The sequence below is a fragment of the Dipteris shenzhenensis genome, chromosome 23 (assembly GCF_047967505.1).
Source record: "Dipteris shenzhenensis isolate YYH24624 ecotype China chromosome 23, Dip_SZ_1.0, whole genome shotgun sequence".
Lineage (NCBI taxonomy): Eukaryota > Viridiplantae > Streptophyta > Polypodiopsida > Gleicheniales > Dipteridaceae > Dipteris > Dipteris shenzhenensis.
Genome location: NC_141618.1, coordinates 27,747,401 through 27,767,453, shown reverse-complemented (window position 1 = coordinate 27,767,453; position 20,053 = coordinate 27,747,401). Strand labels below are relative to the sequence as shown.

Sequence of the window (20,053 nt, the reverse complement as noted above, 5' to 3'; positions counted from 1 at the left end):
GTCATCTATGATGTCAGTGTGGATGTAGAGGTAGCCTACATATGGCCCTCATTTCTCTTCACTCTATGAGACAGTTCTTCATTTGTGTCCATCTTCTTGTCTCCATTTTGCTTAGCTTGCTCTTTTCCAACATTTCTCTCTCTAGATCTCGATTTTATAAGTAGGATTGGATCTTTTCTAGAGAGGATTTTGGCTATCCTCATCCTTTAAGATTCATCATACCCCCTTTCAGGCTCAAGATATTACAAGCGGAGATTTGCGGCTACTCTACACACACAATGCTCTCATCGTTGTTTTCCTAGACTACACTTCTAGCCCTTGTTGCCACAAGGTTAACAAATTCATATGTGTGTAAAGTATCATGCCCATCAAGTATGAGCACATTCTTATGACACACCTCAAATAGTTTCTTTTGACGGTTGCCCATATTACTTGGTGAAAAATGGGGTTTGTGGCAACATTGACCATACAAAGCATATCCGATGGGCATAATAATTTTCATATGCATCAAAATATGCAAATTGATCCCTACACATAGTATCATGTCCATTGGGTATGTGCACGCTTGAATAACACACCTCAAAGCGTGTTTTTTTATGGTTGTGCATGACACTTAGTGAAAAATAGGATTTGTGGCGAGTTTGACCATCCGAAACATATCCGATGGGCACACTACTTTGCACAAGACTCAAAAAAGGTGAAATTAACACAAATTCAAGATATCATGCCCATCTGGTATGTGCACATTCAAATAACACACCTCAAATATATTTTTGGGTGGTTGTGCATAATACTTGATGAAAAACTGGGTTTGTGCTGGCTTTGACCATCCAAAGCATATCCGATGGGAACGTTAATTTGCATGCACCTCAACATAGGTTAGATTAACATGTGTAAAAAGTATCATGCCCATAGGGTATGAGTGCATTTGAATACACACCTCAGATACTATTCTTTAGCAATTGTGCATAACACTTGATGAAAAATGGGGTTTGTGGCACATTTGACCATCCAAAGTATATCCGATGGACACGATATTTTTCATGCACCTCTAATTAGATTAAATTTAAATGTGTGCAAAGTATCGTGCCCATCGGGTATGAGAGCATTTCAATAATACACCTCAGATACTATTTTTTGGCAGTTGTGCATAACACTTGGTGAAAAATAGAGTTTGTGGCACGTTTGACTATCTAAAGCATATCCGATGGGCATGATATTTTGCGTGCAACTCAACATAGATTTTATTGATGTGTGTGCAAAGTATCATGCCCATCAAGTATGAGTGCATTCAAATGACAAACCTCAGATACATTTTATGGTAGTTGTGCATAACACGGTGAAAAACGGGGTTCCTGGTGACTTCGACCATCCATATCATATCTGATGGTCATGATACTTTGCACACGGATCAACATAGGATGGAATTACACATGTGAAAATTATCATGTCCATAGGGTATGTGTACGCTTGAATAACACAACTCAAAGCATGTTTTTTGGTAGTTGTGCATGACACTTGGTGCAAAATAGGATTTGTGGTGAGTTTGACCATCCAAAGCATATCCAATGCGCATGATACCTTGCACAGGACTCAAAAGAAGTTGAAATTACACGATTGCAAGGTATGGTGCACATCTGGTTTGTGCGCATTTAAATAATGCACCTCAAATACTATTTTTTGGTGGTTGTGCATAATACTTGATGAAAAATTGGGTTTGTGGCTAGCTTTGACCGTCCAAACCATATCTGATTGGCACACTATTTGTCACCCACCTCAAAATAGATTTGATTGAAGTTTGTGCAAATTATTGTGCCCATCAGGAATGGTTGCATTTGAATACACACCTCAAATACTATTATTTAGCAATTGTGCATAACACTTCATGAAAACTAGGATTTGTGGCGCATTTGACCAATCAAACCATATCCAATGGAAATGACACATTTCATGCACGTATAATTATACTATATTAACACATGTGAAAAGCATCGCACCCATCGAGTATGAGAGCATTCAAATAATACACCTCAGATACTACTTTTTGGCGATTGTGCATAACACTTGGTGAAAAACGGACTTTGTGGCATGTTTGACCATCGAAAGCATGTCCAATGGGCACAATATTTTACATGAATCTCAACATATATTTTATTGATGTGTGTGCAAGGTATAGCTCCCATCGGGTATGAATGCATTTGAATGACACATGTCAAATACTATTTTTTGGCGGTTGTGCATCACTTGGTGAAAAACGGGGTTTGTGGCAACTTTGACCATCTAGAGCATATCTCATGGGTACAATACTTTTTGTACAGATCAACATAGGTTGTCTGGATGCATGTGTAAAGTATCATGCCCACCGGGTATGTGCGCGTTTAAATAATACACCTCAAAGCGTGTTTTTTGGCGGTTGTTCATAACATGTGGTGAAAAATGAGGTTTGGCGAGTTTGACCATCCAAAGCATATATGATGGGCATGATACATTGCAAAAACCTCAAAATCTATTATATTTACTTGTATTAAGAGTATTGCGCTGTTCAAGTATGTGCGTGCTTGAATAACACACCTCAAATACTATTTTTTGGTAGTTGTGCATAACACTTGATGCAAAATTGTATTTGTGGGGACTTTGACAATCCACAGCATATGCACAACTGCCAAAGAATGCACAACTGCCAAAGAATGGGCAGTTGTGCATAACACTTGATGGAATCCCCTTGTTGGAGAAGAATACCTACCAGAGTGTGCTCACCAAACCCAGGATTGATATAGAAAGCCTTTGACCAATCTAGATTGCATAGAATGCGTTCTGAAGCCAAAGCATTCTTGATTTGTGCAAATCCATGATCACAATCCTCATTCCAAGAGAAATCAACCCTATCTTTCAATAGCATAGTCATGGGTCGTGTCAAAGCAACATATTGATCAATGAAGCGGTGATAGTATCTTGCTAGATTGACAAATGAGCATACCTGACGTGTGGTTGTTTGCGGGGAGAGCTTGAGGACAGCTTCTACCTTCTTGGGGTGAGAGGCTTGACACCCTCGAATGAGACAATATGTCCCAGTAACCTCCCTTGAGTGGCTCCAATGGTGCATTTCTCAAGGTTGAGACTGCCATTCGCATCATTGACCCTTTGGAAGGCCAACCTAACCTTCATGACGTGCTCCTTACGTGATGAGAATATACACAAATCATCTAAAAACACCTCCAAGAAATCCCCCAAATAAGGAGCAAACACCATCTACATAAATCTTTGAAAGGTAGCAGGAGCATTGGTGAGGCCAAATGGCATTACTTTGAATGCAAATGTCCCCCAGGGTGTGGAAAATGTGGTTTCAACCACATCTTCTTCGGCAATTTTGATTTGATAAAACCCAGAGTAACCATCACAGAAAGTATACATCTCATGACCACTTACCTTCTCAAGAATGAGGTCTTGAAAGGGAAGAGGATGGTGGTCCCTCTTGGTGGTTGCATTGAGTTTCTTATAGTCGATGCAGACCTGCCACTTGTTGTTTTTCTTTGGGGTGACTACCAATGGTGAAACCCATTCAGTATTGTGAACCGGAGCAATAAACCCAGCTTCTACAAGTTTCTACAACTTTGAGCACAAAGCATCAGTCTGTAGGGGCCCTAATCTCTGATACTTCTGAGCCACAAGCTTCACATCAGGCTTCAGCTCTATCTTGTGCTCTATGGTAGTCACATGGCGAAGGTGGCAGTAGCTAGTTGCGAAGAGGTCAGGGAAATCTTTGAACATTTCTAGGAACTCATCTTTCTCACTTGGAAGGAGGTCTAGGGAAAGCATAGATTCAAGCTATTGAGGACTAGCTGTTACCTTTTCTACAGGTGGTGGGGTTGGAGACACCCCGATGATGTAAACTTCCTCCTTTGAAAGCTCCTCCCCCCCATCCAATCCTTCCATTGATTCAGACACCGAGGATGAGAGAGTATCACTGTCTTGCTCCTCTTCTTCTTCTGGTTCTATGGCACCTAGTTGCATCGGGATCTTCTCCTTAGAAGCACCAAAAGACATGTGTCCTGTCTTCCAATAGCTAACTGCATCACTCTTTCTCAACCATGGTCTCCCGAGTATGGCTGGGTAACTCCTGCCTGTATCTTTGATGTCCACTACATAGAAATTGATGGTGGCAGTCAACCCATTGATAGTGATGGGCAAATCCTCAATGACTCCCAGGGTGGTGAGTCATTGACCGTCTGCTACCTTGATTCGAGTGGAGGAATGCCTTGTGCATTTCAAATTCAATTTCTTCATGATTCGAGGCACCATGATATTACATGCAGCTCCCCCATCAACACACACACTTTTGACACGGCAATTATCCTCTTCTATTGAATCATCTGCTCCCAAAAACCCAAGTTCTTGCATAGTGGTTCCGCCTCGTATCCACACAGGATACTAAGAGCTTCATCCTCCTGGAGATCAAACATAACCTCTATGTCATGGAGAAAGAGGTATTGTTCTCCATCGACAAGAAGAAGTAAGAAACTATATCATTATTGCAAGGTCAACAGAGGTGGTGCCCAAGGTGGATGGAATTTGAGAAGTAGAATAGGGTTCAGGAGGTCGCTGGAGCACTTCCAGGGCCAATGCAGCTTCCCGCTCCTCAGCTTCTTCATCTATGGGCTCTTCATTGTAAATGTTGGGCTCATCTATAGAAATAAAAGGATTGGAAAGGGCAAGGGCAGGGTCAGGGCATGAGGTTGAGGCTGTTGAGATATCGAGCTCCACTGGTGATATGCCAGGGTGACTGTTGTGCATTTATGTCACTGACTTGTTAGTTGCAGATGCGGTTGGTACACCGCCCACGAATAATAGCTGGATGACAGCTATCCTTATCTACTCTAGTTTGTGGCTCAGTTAGTATGCCACCTTAGTTAGTTGAGTTTGGTTTGAGACCCACATATAGGGTTCTTCTATTTCTTTGTGCTAGAGTTCTTTTGGCTTACACAACTAAGAAGAGGAAAACTGTTTTCAGCCTCCACCTGTGTGTGTATTCCCCCATTATGTATGTGAGAAAGCCGCAAGTGAGACTCCTTCCCTCTCTCCCACTATCTTCACATGGTATCAGAGCCTTATTCTTGGTAAGGAGCTCAAGAAAGCAAACCAAGTTCGTAGTGTCCTAGTAAGAGGACCAGTGTTGCTTTCCTATTTTGAGTTTGGGAGCAAATCTCTATAGGTAGCACAGCCAGAAGTGCAAGAGTGCACTATCTCAGATTGAGACGCCCTTCGCGGTGTGGCGAGAGCGCAATATATGTTGCGGGAAAAGGCGAAGCCCTCGGTGACTTTATTTTTCTGATTCGAGGCCATTTCCAGGCCCGTTTTGAAGGCAGAAGTTCTTCGCAGGCACTCGAAAAAAGGCACTGTTTTTGCTGTGCGACCACTGCTCTGTTGGTCGATGAAAAGTTACTGCAGAAATTGCATCGTATGCCTATTTACAAAGATATTGGGAGTTGCAGAATCATGCTTGTTGCCTATTGATGCAAAATCGTCACTAGGAAGTGACTATGTGGTCAAATACCACTTTCATCAATTTTGCAGATCTGCCCGTGTGAGGCAAAAGCTGTGTTTTTCGCAGTGACAGAATATTTTGCAGTGTTCTGTAATGGCGTCTGATTCTCTTTCACAGATTGTCATAGAAAAGCTTGACAAGAACAACTTCCAGGCATGGAAGTTTAGAATGACGAATTTCCTTATGGGAAAAGGCTATTGGGAGTTCATTACAGAAAATGAAGAAGAACCAGTTCTTCCTAATGTTCTCAATCAACAGGAAATGCAGGCATTTAAAGGATGGCATGAGAGAGCCAGAAAAGTTATGTACTGGCTATCTATCAGTATTTCGGATTCTATGATTATGCATATTTAGGATGCAAGTACACCAAAGTAGGCATGGGATACTTTGGCAAAAATGTACAGCACAAATACGCAAGCCAGGAAAATGCAACTCAAATAGGAGTTGCACAATGTGCAGAGAGAAAATTTGAGCATAAATGACTACCACATGAAGGTGGAGAAAATTGCAGATGCACTTGCTTCCATTGGGTTGCCAGTGGAAGATGATGATCTAGTTTCTGTGACCTTGAATGGTCTAGGAAAGGATTATGCACAGTTCCGGACATCCATTGCCGTCCGTGAAAAATTTATTGATTTTGAAGAGTTGTTTGCTCTTCTAATTTCTGAAGAGCAGAGAAATGGGGGTGCATCTTCTTCAAGAGGAACTTCAAAAGAAACTGTCTTCTACTCAAATGCTGGAAGAGGTAGAGGTAGAGGAAGAGGGGGCCGATCTGCAGGCCATGGTAGAAATCAAAATATGCAGCAAACTCAAGAAAACTAGTCCTATGCAGGAGGACATGGTAACTCTAGAGGCAGGGGGAGCCAAAGAGGCTGTGGTGGATGGCAGAGAGGCCAAAATGCAAACAGCAATGTTGAATGCTACTATTGTGGTAAAATGGGTCATATGGCTAAGGACTGCTACAAAAAGCAGAATGAAATTATGAATGGAAAATTACAGCAAGGCAATTATGCATCTTCTAGTAGACAAGGTGATGACAGAAATGAGCATCTATTTATGGTGCAGCACATGACCAATTCTGTGACAAGTGCAGAAGAATGAAATGATGTGTGGTATGTTGACTCAGGTGCGTCAAACCACATGACAGGTCATGCAGAGTGGATGCAGGATGCAAGGAAAATGAAAAAACTAGGATTTGTGGAGACTGGTGATGATACTGCACATCCTATTGTGCAGATTGGTAAAATTCCTTTGTCTATGCAGGATGGAAAAAAGAAATACCTGTCTGATGTATTTCATGTCCCAAACATCACTAAGAACCTGGTTTCTGTTGGTCAAATGGTTGAGCAGGGCTTGCAGGTCAGATTTAATCCTCATGGATGCTTTGTTGAGGAAATGAAAAATAACGGTTGCTTGATAGCAAAAGGAAAGAAGAAAGGCAGGATGTTTACGTTGGATGCGGACATGCCTGAATTGAGTGCAGCAATGTTTGCACATGGGACCGGTGTAGTTGCAGATATTGATATCTGGCATAAATGCATTGGTCATGTTAATATACAGCGACTTAAATCAATGCAAGCCCAAAATATTGTTGCAGGATTGCCTAAATTCAAGGTTGCAGAAATGCATAAGGTTTGTGAAGCCTGTCAATTTGGAAAATAGGCAAGGAAACCATTTCTTAGGCATGTTCAAGAGAGTAAAAAGCCATTGGAATTAATCCACTCTGATGTGTGGACTACTAAAGCTGCATCTATTGGAGGCTGTCACTATTTTGTCACTTTTATTGATGACTTCAGTAGAAAAGTTTGGGTGTATTTTATGAAAAAGAAAAGTGAAGTGTTTGGGCACTTCAAAGCGTTTAAAGCTATGGTTGAAAAAGAAACAGGCTTGTAAATAAAATGCCTAAGGTCAGATGGAGGGGGAGAGTACCTCTCAAATGAGTTTGCAAGGTTCCCATAGGAGCATGGCATAAAGCAACAATATTCATGCAGTCATACCCCACACAAAATGGACTTGCAGAAAGGAAAAACAGGCATATTGGAGAGGTATCTCGGGCCATGCTAAATGAAAAAGATCTACCAGATTATTATTAGGCTGAAGCAGTTGCTACAGTAGTTTACATAATGAACAGGACTCCCACTACAGGAATACATGGCATGACGCTAGAGGAGATGTATACTGGTAGGAAACTAGACATTTCTCATTTGAAAATTTTTGGTTGCATTGCCTATGTTCATGTGCCAGATGAGTTGAGGTCCAAGTTGGATGCAAAAGCTGAGAAGTGCGTGTTTATTGGTTATTCTCTGTAGCAAAAAGGGTATAGATGCTATAACCCTTCTACTCGTAAGTTTATAGTGAGCAGAGATGTTGTTTTTGATGAGATGAGCAGCTAGTATAAACCAGTAAATGTGATGATTAATGTAGATGCACAAAATGGTAATGCTGCACAGAATTCACAGTAGCAATCACAAAATATCAGTGGACCTGCAGTGTCCTCTAGCAGTGGTTCACATACTTCGCCATGGACAGGCAGATTGAGATCAGGAGAATCTCCTCAAAGCAATGCAGATAGTGTACGCAGGTATCACGAAAAGGAAAAGAGAAGGTAGATCAGCCCATGTTTGATGTGAATGCAGGTCACTCTTATGTGGATGGTGAATCTAGTGGCTCAGAACAGAGCACTGATGATGAGTTGGGTATTCCTTCTGTTGTTACAGGTCCTAGAGTAAGGAAGACCAGGGATGTTTTGAGAGCACCTGGAAGTGAGCCTATTTTGCGCAGGTCTACCAGAGCTAGGTATCCTGTGGATAGGCTGAAATATGATGGATTTACAGCCATTCACTATGCCTATATGGTCAAAGTGATACAAGAACTAGAACCTACTTCTTTTGAGCAAGCCACGGGAAATGAAAAATGGGAGAAAGCCATGGATGAAGAAATGGATGCCTTGGAAGCAAATGCTACATGGGAATTGGTGCCTTTACCTAAAGACAAGAATGCAATTAGCTGTAAGTGGGTTTATAAGATCAAGCACAATGCAGATGGTTCTGTGAATAGATACAAGGCAAGATTAGTTGTCAAGGGGTATGCACAGACATATGGTATTGATTATGAAGAAACATTCAGTCCAGTTGCAAGGATGGCAACTATAAGGGTAGTCATTGCTATGGCTGCATCAAAGGGATGGTCTTTACATCAGATGGATGTAAAGAATGCCTTCTTGCATGGTGATTTTCAAGAAGAGGTCTTTATGGAGCAGCCACCAGGTTATGTTCATGCTATTCATCCTGAGTTTGTTTGCAAGTTGAAGAAAGCCTTGTATGGCTTGAAGCAAGCACCTAGAGCATGGTCTGACAAGATAGGACAGTATCTTGTCACTATTGGCTTTTAGATTTCCAAGGCAGATTTCTCACTCTATGTGAGAAAAACAAAGAAAGGTATTATGCTGCTTGTCATTTATGTTGATGATTTGATCATCACAGGTGATAGTGATGAAGATATCCTTCATGTGAAAATGCTATTGAAGCAGAAGTTTGAGATGAAGGATTTGGGAGAGCTGCGTTATTTCTTGGGCATTGAGGTAATTAGATCACCAAGTGGGATACAGCTCTTGTGGAGGCAGTATGGATTGGACATGCTGTCCAAATATGGGATGACAGGCTGTAAGCCTATTTCCGTTCCTTTGGAGCAGAATGTGAAGCTGAGCACAGATGCAGGTGAGCTTCTGGAAGACCGTACTATGTACAGACGCATAGTAGGAAGTTTGATTTATATGACTATTACCAGGCCAGATTTAAGCTATGCTATTGGATTGGTAAGTCAGTTTATGTAGGCTCCAAGGAAACCGCATTTGGATGCGGCTAGACGCATACTCAGGTATGTGAAGTCCACATTGCAGTATGGACTATTTTATGAGGCTGGGGTTCAGATACAGTTGCATGGATACACTAATGCTGATTGGGCTGGTAGTATTTTTGATAGAGGATCTACCAGTGGATATGTGTTCTCTTGTGGGAGCGCTGCAGTCACCTGGAGCAGCAAGAAACAGCCTACAGTTGCCTTGTCAAGCACAAAGGCTGAGTACAGGGGTGCAGCAATGGCTGCATGTGAGGTAGCTTGGTTGCATAAGCTACTTTATGATATGCATCAGTCAACAGATGGGCCAGTTTTCATTTATTGTGACAACATGAGCAGTATACACTTGGCAAATAACCCAGTCTATCATGCTAGAACAAAGCACATTGAGGTGCATTATCACTATGTGCAGGAGAAGGTTTTACTAGGTCTTATTGATCTAGTTTATGTCAGCACAGAGGATCAGGTCGCTGACATATTCACAAAGGCATTGGGTGCAGAGAAGCTGCGCAAGTTCAGAGACCTGCTTGGTGTGCAAGAATTGGGATTGAGCTCGAGGGGGAGTGTTGAGATATCGAGCTCCACTCATGATATGCCAGGGTGACTGTTGTGCATTTATGTCACCGACTTGTTAGCTGTAGATGCGGTTGGTACACCGCCCATGAATAATAGCTGGATGACAGCTATCCTTATCTACTGTAGTTTGTGGCTCAGTTAGTATGCCACCTTAGTTAGTTGAGTTTGGATTGAGACCCACAGATAGGGTTCTTCTATTTCTTTGTACTAGAGTTCTTTTGGCTTACACAACTAAGAAGAGGAAAACTGTTTTCAGCCTCCACCTGTGTGTGTATTCCCCCATTGTGTATGTGAGAAAGCCGCAAGTGAGACTCCTTTCCTCTCTCCCACTATCTTCACAGAGGCCTCCTCTTCCATTTGTCCCTCTTAAAGAAGGAAAATAAAGGTCATTTCCCGAGATAGGAACCTATTTCCTGTGTTTCTGATGACTCCACATGCTAGGAGGTCATCAGTGTCCACCTCCCTAAGCCCTAGGGGTGTGAGCTAGGCTCGAAAGTGATCTAAACACTTCACGAACTTGTTCTTGATTGAAAAAGTACTTCAAATAATCAATTGGGACCCATATTTTTGTAGACTCATCAAGTTGATATGCAAAACTCGTGATGTAGTTTTGCATGTACTTGATGAGGTCTTCAAAATCATCTTGGGCTCCCAAGTAGGTGCCTAGGACATTTATGCTCTTACCAAAGACTGGAAATAAATCCTCCTCTCTATTAGTTAATGGAGTACAGGAGATCAAATCATGGAAGGGAGACCTAGCAGAATCCATGGTAGTTTGGTAGCTAGGAGAACTATGGCTATGATAGTGAAACTTTGAAACTAAAGTAACTTTATAACCTATATATGCCCCAATGTTGTAAATATAGAAAATAAAAAGAATTAAAAATTTTTTTGGGAAAAACTTGACATTAACATGAAACAAAACCACTCAAAACATCAAAATTAATTGCACAACTATCAATTGGAAAATGTCAAAATCGACAATTGTTCCACCCCACATTTTCAAGACAATCTTCAATATTGTAGGAGGGATAAAAGTGGCGCTATGCATGAGGTTCTCTGCACACTTTCCTACCTTTTCACCATCTAAAGTAAAGTCAAAGGACTCAGACATGCCATCCTCCATGACCAATAGGTGTTCCTGCACGTCCCTAAGAGTCCACTATGATGTGACAGTCACATTCTTGACATCTCCTTAATGAGAACCAATACATAAACTTACCCCTATATTATCATCATCGTAAGAGTCAAGGGGGAGCCAACTACCACCTGTTTTCTTCCAGTGCCTATATTGGAAAGAAAAGTATAACATTTGGTGAGAGATGTGGTACTTGACAACCACATTGTCCTTACATACATGGCATTGAAACAGATCACCCTTTTGTTCACCTGACCTGCTTCCCCAATTCACCCCAAGCAATTCCTCAAGGGCATTCTCATGTAGGCACTTGCATGACCACATGGTTTTTATTCTGTGCATCTGGATATTATGAAAACAAGAAGTAAAAATGTGCAAAGGAATAAACCAAGACAACCTTACCCATTTAAAGCCAAATGTAAACTTCATGGCCATGCCCACATCCTTTGCAATCTTTTCCTTGTATGATTGCATTGTTCTTGTGTCCACCATGCTGCAATCCATGTCTTCAAGTTGTGGTGTTGCAATGCATTTAAGATGGCCATAGCCTGATGCTGTCCTTGGAGTAATGTACTTGGCATTATACCAATAGATACTTCTCTATTTCAGAGCAGAGGACTTCTCTCTAGCATGCATTTGCCTTTCTAAATCCTCATGAATGGCACTAAACTTACCTGAGAAGCACTCTACTGGTTCCCACTCCTCAAAGTCTGAAGGAAATACATCTGCTATGCATAAGTGCTATTTCAAAATTCAATTTCAAACTGACTCATTACATTGGTTCTATTTCAAAATACAATTTCAAGATGACTCATTACACTTCAAAATCTTACACAAAATGCAGGACACAAAATGCAGGCTTACAATGCGATGGTATTATCGATTGATTGCTTGACAGAGGAAGACGCATGTCCTTCCCCATGTAGATGTGTTGCACCTTTGCAAGCAATCCTTTCTTCCCAAGCTTGAACTTCATGATGCAGCCCTTCCATTCATGCAAAAGATCACCTCTTTTGCTCTTGGGAAGCTTATGTGGACCCTTGGCAGATCCTCTCATGACTATCCAATCATTCAAGCTGTAGGTGCAAGGCACCCATTCACCTAGTGCATTTTTGCTCCTGTGGGACATAGAGTACATCTATGGTCTCCTCACCATGCTTGTACAGAGGTCACAACAGCAATAGCAGAGTAGAAAATGTAGCTTAGAGGGAGAGAGCAGCTCCGATAGAGGGAGAGAGAGGGAGAAGGTATAGAGGGTGCAACTGAAGCTTGAGAGAAGCTCCAAGAGGTGCTGTAGCTAGGAATGGAGGGAGAAAGAGTAGAGGGGGATGAGCAGTTGCTCCAGGAGGTGTTGTAGCTAGGAATGGAGGGAGAAAGAGCACAGGGGGATGAGAAGCCACTACAGGAGGTACTATAGCTAGGAATGGAGAAAAAAAGAGCAGAGGGGGATGAGTAGCTGCTATTGTAGGAGGTGCTATAGCTAGGAGTGGAGAGACAATGAGTAGCTGCTACAGAAGGTGTTGGAGAGGGAGAAAGACAGTGGACTAGAGCAAGAGGGGGCAGAGAAGGTGCCAAATGAGTTCCCACGAATTACAATATCCCACCATGGCTAATAATAAAGGACACCTCATGCTTGCACTACTTGTGCCAGGGAAGTACAAGGCTAAAAATATGGACATGTACCATTAGGAAAAAAGGGAGCTCATTTTGGGGCCCTGTAAGAAATTCACTATTTTCTCTTTTCTCTCTCTACAAAAGCAAGAAAATATGGATACTTGCGTGAGAAATGTCAGTGTGAAAAGGAATAAATATATTCTTTTACATGCTTTACATTCAATGTTCATATAAGAGCAATACTTTTTTGTGCAGAATTTGGTGATTCTGACACCGCAAACGCGTCCGGAACGGCCCAAAACCTCCAAAACGGCACTGGAAACGCTCGAATTGGACATCCGGAGGTCCGAAAACGGCCAAAAAAGGCCGAAAAGTGGGATTTGCAGCAAAACGCGATCTGGCACCTTTTGAGATTTTAAAAGGTGCCAGATCGCGTTTGCTGCAAATCCCACTTTTCGGCTTTTTTTGGCCGTTTCCGGGCCTCCGGATGTCCGATTCCAGCGTTTCTACTACCGTTTTTGGGGTTTTGGGCCATTTCAGATGCGTCTGCGGTGTCAGAATCACCAAATTCTGCACAGAAAATAAATTTTTAAAAGATTCAAATTAGATCACCTCATTAATGTGACATGCTTCTACGAACATATAGTACTATTTCTTTTTCTTATTTTCATCTTCTTTTGTTGAATTTTCAACGTTACGTTGGCCCACTCCTGATTGGTTGAGAGCCTATTTTCTCTCTCTTCTAAAAGGCCCCAAAATGAGCTCCCTTTTTTCCTAATGATGGCACCTTTGATAGAGGAGTTACAGACTTTATGGAGAGGAGTGCGGGTCTTTGATATTTCCAGAGCTCCTAGACATACCAATGATATTTTGGTTAGGGGTATCTTGATGTGGACCATGCATGACTACCCAGGATATAGAGATCAGTGCATAGGTACATGGTTGTGTCTTTACGTGTATAACATAGGATTATGCTTTTATGACTCTCTTTCGAACGCATGTCTTATACTAACACATTCATGCACGTGTGCAGAACTTGTTACAAGTGCGTACTATGCTTGTCCTATTTATGGACGGGGTTTGAAATCGCTTGCATGATACTCCAAACATATGAGGAAAAATGTTTATGAAGGTCATGCTCGATACCTTTTGCTAGACCATCTCATGCATGGAGGTTAGCTTGATCCACCACCACCATATTTGAAGGCAAGTGACTAGATTCAGGCTTGGAGGACGAATGGAGAGGAACCTCCTTGTGGTATGAAGAGGCTATCGATTTGTCACGAGCTTCCATATTGGGGTTAGTAGGTACAAATCAATCATCTCTTGGATCCCATGCATTATCTTCAAGAATGTGGGGGTTCCTATTTGGGCACACTTGGTTGGTTCCAAAGACTCAAGAGGAGTGCGAGAAGACTTGCGTGCTATGAATAGGATGTCTTGTTTGTGGCCTCAAGTGCGTCCTTCAGGAAAAGTTTTCCTCCCAAAAGCAACGTGGATCCTCTAAAGAGAGAGGAGGCAACGGCGGTTAGGGCGGACATTGCCTCTTTTCAAACACCCACAAGGTACATGTGTTGCTTGGAAGGAGCATTTTAAAAAAAAAAAAAGCATGGTGGGCTCAAGTCCCATGATTGGCACAAGGTCTTACAAATATTCTAAGCTATAGGATAAGTGTACCGATAATCATGATGCGTTAGTGTAATTATGATTATGTTATATTATTGACATGACTTCTTTGTTGCTTTGATAGTTCATCCTCCCAATTACAATAAAAGGGTGCTTACACAAAGATGTTAGCAATGGTATATTGAAGATTAGTGGTATTGTGAGATATGCTTACTATCAAATTACAAAGGTGACAACAATCATTGAATCATATCGCAAAGTTTCAGCAACATTAAAGAAGCGTAAGAGTGGGGAAGATAGTGGGGAAGGAACAAAGAAAGGAAAGTAGACTATGGTTCAAGCACCAGATGTTAGCAGAGAAGGGGCAAAGAAAGGAAAGCTAACTATAATTGATGTACCACAAGAAGTAACACCTCCAAAGGGTATGCTAGCAGTTGTGGAAAGAAGCAGTGGTAGTGAATTGGAGCCAAGTGGAAAGGTCATAGGAAAAAAAGGGCAAAAGAAACCATCGGGCTTGGTGGAATATGAAAAATATTGCCCATTCGGGTTGCATGCAACATTTCCAATTCCAGTTGCAAGATGTCAAAAAGCTCCTCCAAGCTATGTATATAGAGGGTTGAACAAAGAGCATGTGGAGAAGCTTGCTACAGCCTTTGGTTATAACTCTAGGCCTCCTGCTACTGTAGTGGATTTAATGCCTTTCAATCCTGAAACAAAGCAGCCCCTAGAAAGGGTAGATAAAAAGGATTTAACCAAGTGCCACTACTGGATACTATCTGGACAACATTCAATATATGCTACTAAAATATTCACATCTAATGATGATAACAGCACGGCCCAAGGAAAGAACTACTACCACACCCACCAGGTGAGGATTGTAGTCAATTGTCCTGCACACTTTTGTGTGGAGATATCAAAGATGGCAAACCTAGAGTCTCAAAATATCTTGAGACAATCTCCATGCATTGATATACTTTTATGAATCATTTTTTATAAGTCTGTTTTCTTAATTATTGCATTCTAATGGATTCATATATTTTGCAGGCTTTCATTGACACTTGCAAGGTAACATTGGGTAATAGCTTTGCCACGAAGGATGTACATATGATAATCACAAGTGAAGCCATTTATGATGGTTGGATCTCCATCCTTCGGGATTACATTGCAGGCAAATATTCACAAGATGGAAAATGCCATAGGCAACCCACAGTCTCAATGTTGTTTAGATGCTTGTGTGGATTGAGTGATGATCAAATCTCGGGGGCATCACTATGTATAAACGCTCTATATCACGTGCGTTCAAGGCCTATATTTAAAGTCCCTTATCTGTAAAAAATTTCATTAATAAAATGTACCCCTTTTCTATACAAATCTGTAAATTTTTTCCAAAACGAATTTAAATAGTCCCTTATGTATATTTATTTCTGTAAATTTTAGAAATTAAAAAAATCCTTCTGTTGAACTCACGTGATAGGGTTACATATGATGAGTGACCCCCCCGAGGATCAAATTGGTCAAATTCAAAATGACATTAAGGAAGGTAGAGTAGTCATAGCTAAAACAAAGACTGATGCCATGATTCTTGATATTGAAGGATGAGCTATGTAGATCAAGAGAGATGCTGCACTACGAGAAGAACTTTATATGTTTATATCGGCAGAATGACCTTTTTTAATGTTAAAAAATTGGGATGAGTGCAGATTACATTTTAAAATTACTCCAGAATTGTATCATCGGATTCGTGGTTGCTTTGACTCATGGTTAAAAGTGAAGCTTCAATAGGGCAAGGAAACTCCACCATTGCTTGATGCTGCAAACGGGTATCTGAGGTGGATTATGGGACAAAGTGAAGGTGCAAGTCATGGACCGAATTCCACCTAGCCTTGGAGGTTCTACATAGTCAGTTTAAACATGGAGGGAATGGAATTTATACATAATGTGTACTGTTATGGATAAAATTGTCTAAGGAAAAAGGCATTAATATGTATGTGTGTTTGTATATGTGGCAATAGTATAATCAAATATGGTGTGCATAGGGCCCAAGGTTGAGGTGGCAGGGCACGACCATGTGCCACCCTTCCATGTAAGAGGACCCATAAGGTGTGTTGTACATAATCCATAATAGTAATATTATAAAATGCAAGGTGGCATGGCTCCTCCATGTGCCACCCCTCCACCTAGGATGCAATAAGTGAGATATGGCTCAAAGTCCATGGGAGAAGCAATATAAAATGGGTGGAGATGGCTATTATATTGAGTTATTTCCTCCATATGGGATAGGCCCATGTGGGGGAGGTATAGAAGGACAAAGAGAGCTAGTTAAATAATGGGGAAAGTAGGATGAGGTGGCAAGATTCCTTGTGCCAACCCTCCGCTTGTCCTCCTAGAGGTTTGAACCTATTATAAAATTGGAAAGAGACCAAGGGAGTATCATAGACTTGAGATATGGGGCTTGATTTATGTGGAAAATGGAGGCAAAGGGTTGTCGCACACAATTGAGAGTGCGTACCCACCTAGCCCACATGGAAGACTTTTCCACACACACCATGCATGTGGGAGGATACATTAATGTGGAGAGACCCCTCTTTTGGCTATAAAAGGAAGGGGCTATTCCTTGATGAGACACGCTCATTCTTGTAAAGCTACCTAGCTAGTATTTTGATATTTCCCTCTCATCCCTTCTTTCCAATAAAGTATGGCTCACTTCCCTTGATGTCTACATCTCCACATTCCTCCTCCTATCATGTACATGCTTCTCTTCCCCCTCTCCCTTTCCCCTTGTGTCATAGTCTCCCTTTTCCTTCCCTCCACTTCTAATTCCTTGTTCACCCCTATGACATCCCTTCGCCCTCGTGATCTCCTTTTCTCTATGGCCTTTGAGCGTAGCCATACTTAGTCTCTAGCCTCTGATCTCGATAATTTTTCCGGCTAAAAGTTTTGGTGTGGCTGCTGGGATACGAATCTCCATGGCTGGTGGCGAATCTTCTATTCGTACGGGTCACATCAACAAAACTATACCATCTGTGCTCTTTCTAAGCTACTGCGCGTGCATTCGGTTCATGCGTCTCCTGCGCGACAGTTCTCTGGACTGCTGTGACTTCTGGTTGCGGATAGTTTTCTGCGCTTCAGTTCTCTGGACTACTGCGACTTCTGGTTGCGGACAGTTTTCTACGCTTCAGTTCTCTGGACTGCTATGACTTCTGGTTGCGGACAGTTTTTTGCGCTTCAGTTCTCTGGACTGCCGCGATTTCTGGTTGTGGACAGTTTTCTGCACGACAGTTCTCTGGACTGCTCTGTGTTTCCTGAGCCCCTGCAAAAGAGTAACAGCAGATCCCGCGCCCCCCACTTCTAATTCCTTGTTCACCCCTATGACATCCCTTCGCCCTTGTGATCTCCTTTTCTCTATGGCCTTTGAGCGTAGCCATACTTAGTCTCTAGCCTCTGATCTTGATAATTTTTCTGGCTAAAAGTTTTGGTGTGGCTGCTGGGATAAGAATCTCCACGGCTGGTGGCGAATCTTCTATTCGTACGGGTTACATCAACAAAACTATACCATCTGTGCTCTTTCTAAGTTACAGCGCGTGCATTTGGTTCGTGCGTCTCCTGCGTGACAGTTCTCTGAACTGCTGTGACTTCTGGTTGCGGACAGTTTTCTGCGCTTCAGTTGTCTGGACTACTGTGACTTCTGGTTGCGGACAGTTTTCTGCGCTTCAGTTCTCTGGACTGCCGCGACTTCTGGTTGTGGACAGTTTTCTGCGCTTCAGTTCTCTGGACTGCCGCGACTTCTGGTTGTGGACAGTTTTCTGCGCTTCAGTTCTCTGGACTGCCGCGACTTCTGGTTGTGGACAGTTTTCTGCGCTTCAGTTCCCTGGACTGCCGCGACTTCTGGTTGTGGACAGTTTTCTGCGCTTCAGTTCCCTGGACTGCCGCGACTTCTGGTTGTGGACAGTTTTCTGCACGACAGTTCTCTGGACTGCTCTGGTTGCGGACTGTTTCCTGAGCCCTTGCAAAAGAGTAACAGCAGATCCCGCGCGCTCTGGTTGTAGACAGTTTTCTGCGCTTCAGTTCTCTGGACTGCCACGACTTCTGGTTGTGGACAGTTTTCTGCACGACAGTTCTCTGGACTGCTCTGGTCGCGGACTGTTTCCTGAGCCCCTGCAAAAGAGTAACAGCAGATCCCGCGCGCTCTGGTCGCGCTCTTTCTCTTTCTCTTCTCCTTCTCCTCTCCTCTCCTCTCTTTTTATTAAAGAGTAGGATTGGAACCCAAGACCTCCCCCTTCACAAAAGAAGGAGTCTTATCATTGGGCTAACAAGTTGGAAGTGGTAAAAATGTAATGATTTTTGTTCATATATTGAAATTGCGGGAGCTGTAACTCTCTAACCATAAGGAGTTTGCTCTTGCTGTAAAAAGCAAAAATATTTCATTTTATGTGCTCTATCCACATCTCTTGCTAGATTACCAATTCAGAACTTCTCCAAGCTCATTTCACGAACGCACGCCTCACGAGAAGGGTGGACATTTATGTCACTTCTCGACGCGTTTAAGGAATTGGTGCCTGTTCCTCCGCACCTTACGGCTACCAATGCACGAGATGTCTTCCTTGATCTTCATGTCGACCTTCAACGGATGATTGTCCAGTGCATTATTGATGGTGATGACGGGTGGAATGACACACCGTGGATGATTCATGGTGACGAACTACTGATACACTGGGAGGATTTTGACTTTACTTCTACTCATTGTGCGGTGATCGAACTACTTGCTACTTCAGAGGTAATCAAAACGGTTTCCTTCTTCGAAGGGTGGGATGCTCCCCAAGCTTGGGGGGAGATTTGGCGCATCTGCTTGTTGATTCCTGTGGAAAAGCTCGTCCTAAATGGTTTATTCACAATCTCATTACAAAGGTTTCTAGGCCTTGGCTATGGTTCGTAATGTTTCGACCAAGGAATCCATTTGTACCTAATCAGCCTTTTGTGCCTCATTTCGAGCTTCAAATTGTAATTCTTTTTGGGCTTAAGATAAACTATCAACAAAGAATTGCAAGTTTATTTGGTGCTGAACGTTTGGCTCAAGTGTTGAATTCTCCCCACCCTCTCCTCCTACCTATCTTGGACTACTGAGAAACTTGGGATGTCCGAATTCTAGTCTTGGTGTGATGACATCTTGGATTCTTCAATTTGATGGAGCTTACAAACCTTCGACCAAGGCGGCTGGCGTGGGTGTGAAGCTTACTTCACCGGGTGGTGAGAGTTTTGTTACGGCAAGTCTTCGCCCGCAAGTACTTGCAATCAAGCTGAGTACTCGGCGCTCATTTTTGGGCTACAAAAGGCACAAGAACATCATGCCAAGCAATTGGAGGTGCAAGGAGATTCTCAACTAGTGTGTGAACAAGTTAGTGGAAGGTGGAAGGTGCGGAGCAAAGGCTTGCTTCCACGACATCAACAAGCCTTGGAACTTTGCAACCAATTTGAAGAGGTAAAAATTCAGCATATCCCTCGAGCTCGAAATCTTGTTGCTGATTTCTTGGCACGTGAAGCTTGTATTTCAATCACGCATGACGCGAGTGGAAGCGCCACCCCAACAAAGCTGCAAGCCACGAAGGAGGGTGATCGTTTGTAAGGAATGCAAAGGTTGTGGTCATCATGAAACTAAGTGTTGGACATACTTGATACGAGTTCACCGACTTCAGAAGATCATCAGG

General features: G+C 42.4%; 1 pseudogene; it reads left to right on the top strand.

Moving 5' to 3' along the window:
- LOC147887204 (uncharacterized) overlaps nucleotides 1–15,950 on the top strand; it is a 47,360-nt pseudogene extending 31,410 nt beyond the window's left edge.
- Nucleotides 15,951–20,053: the final 4,103 nt, after the last annotated feature.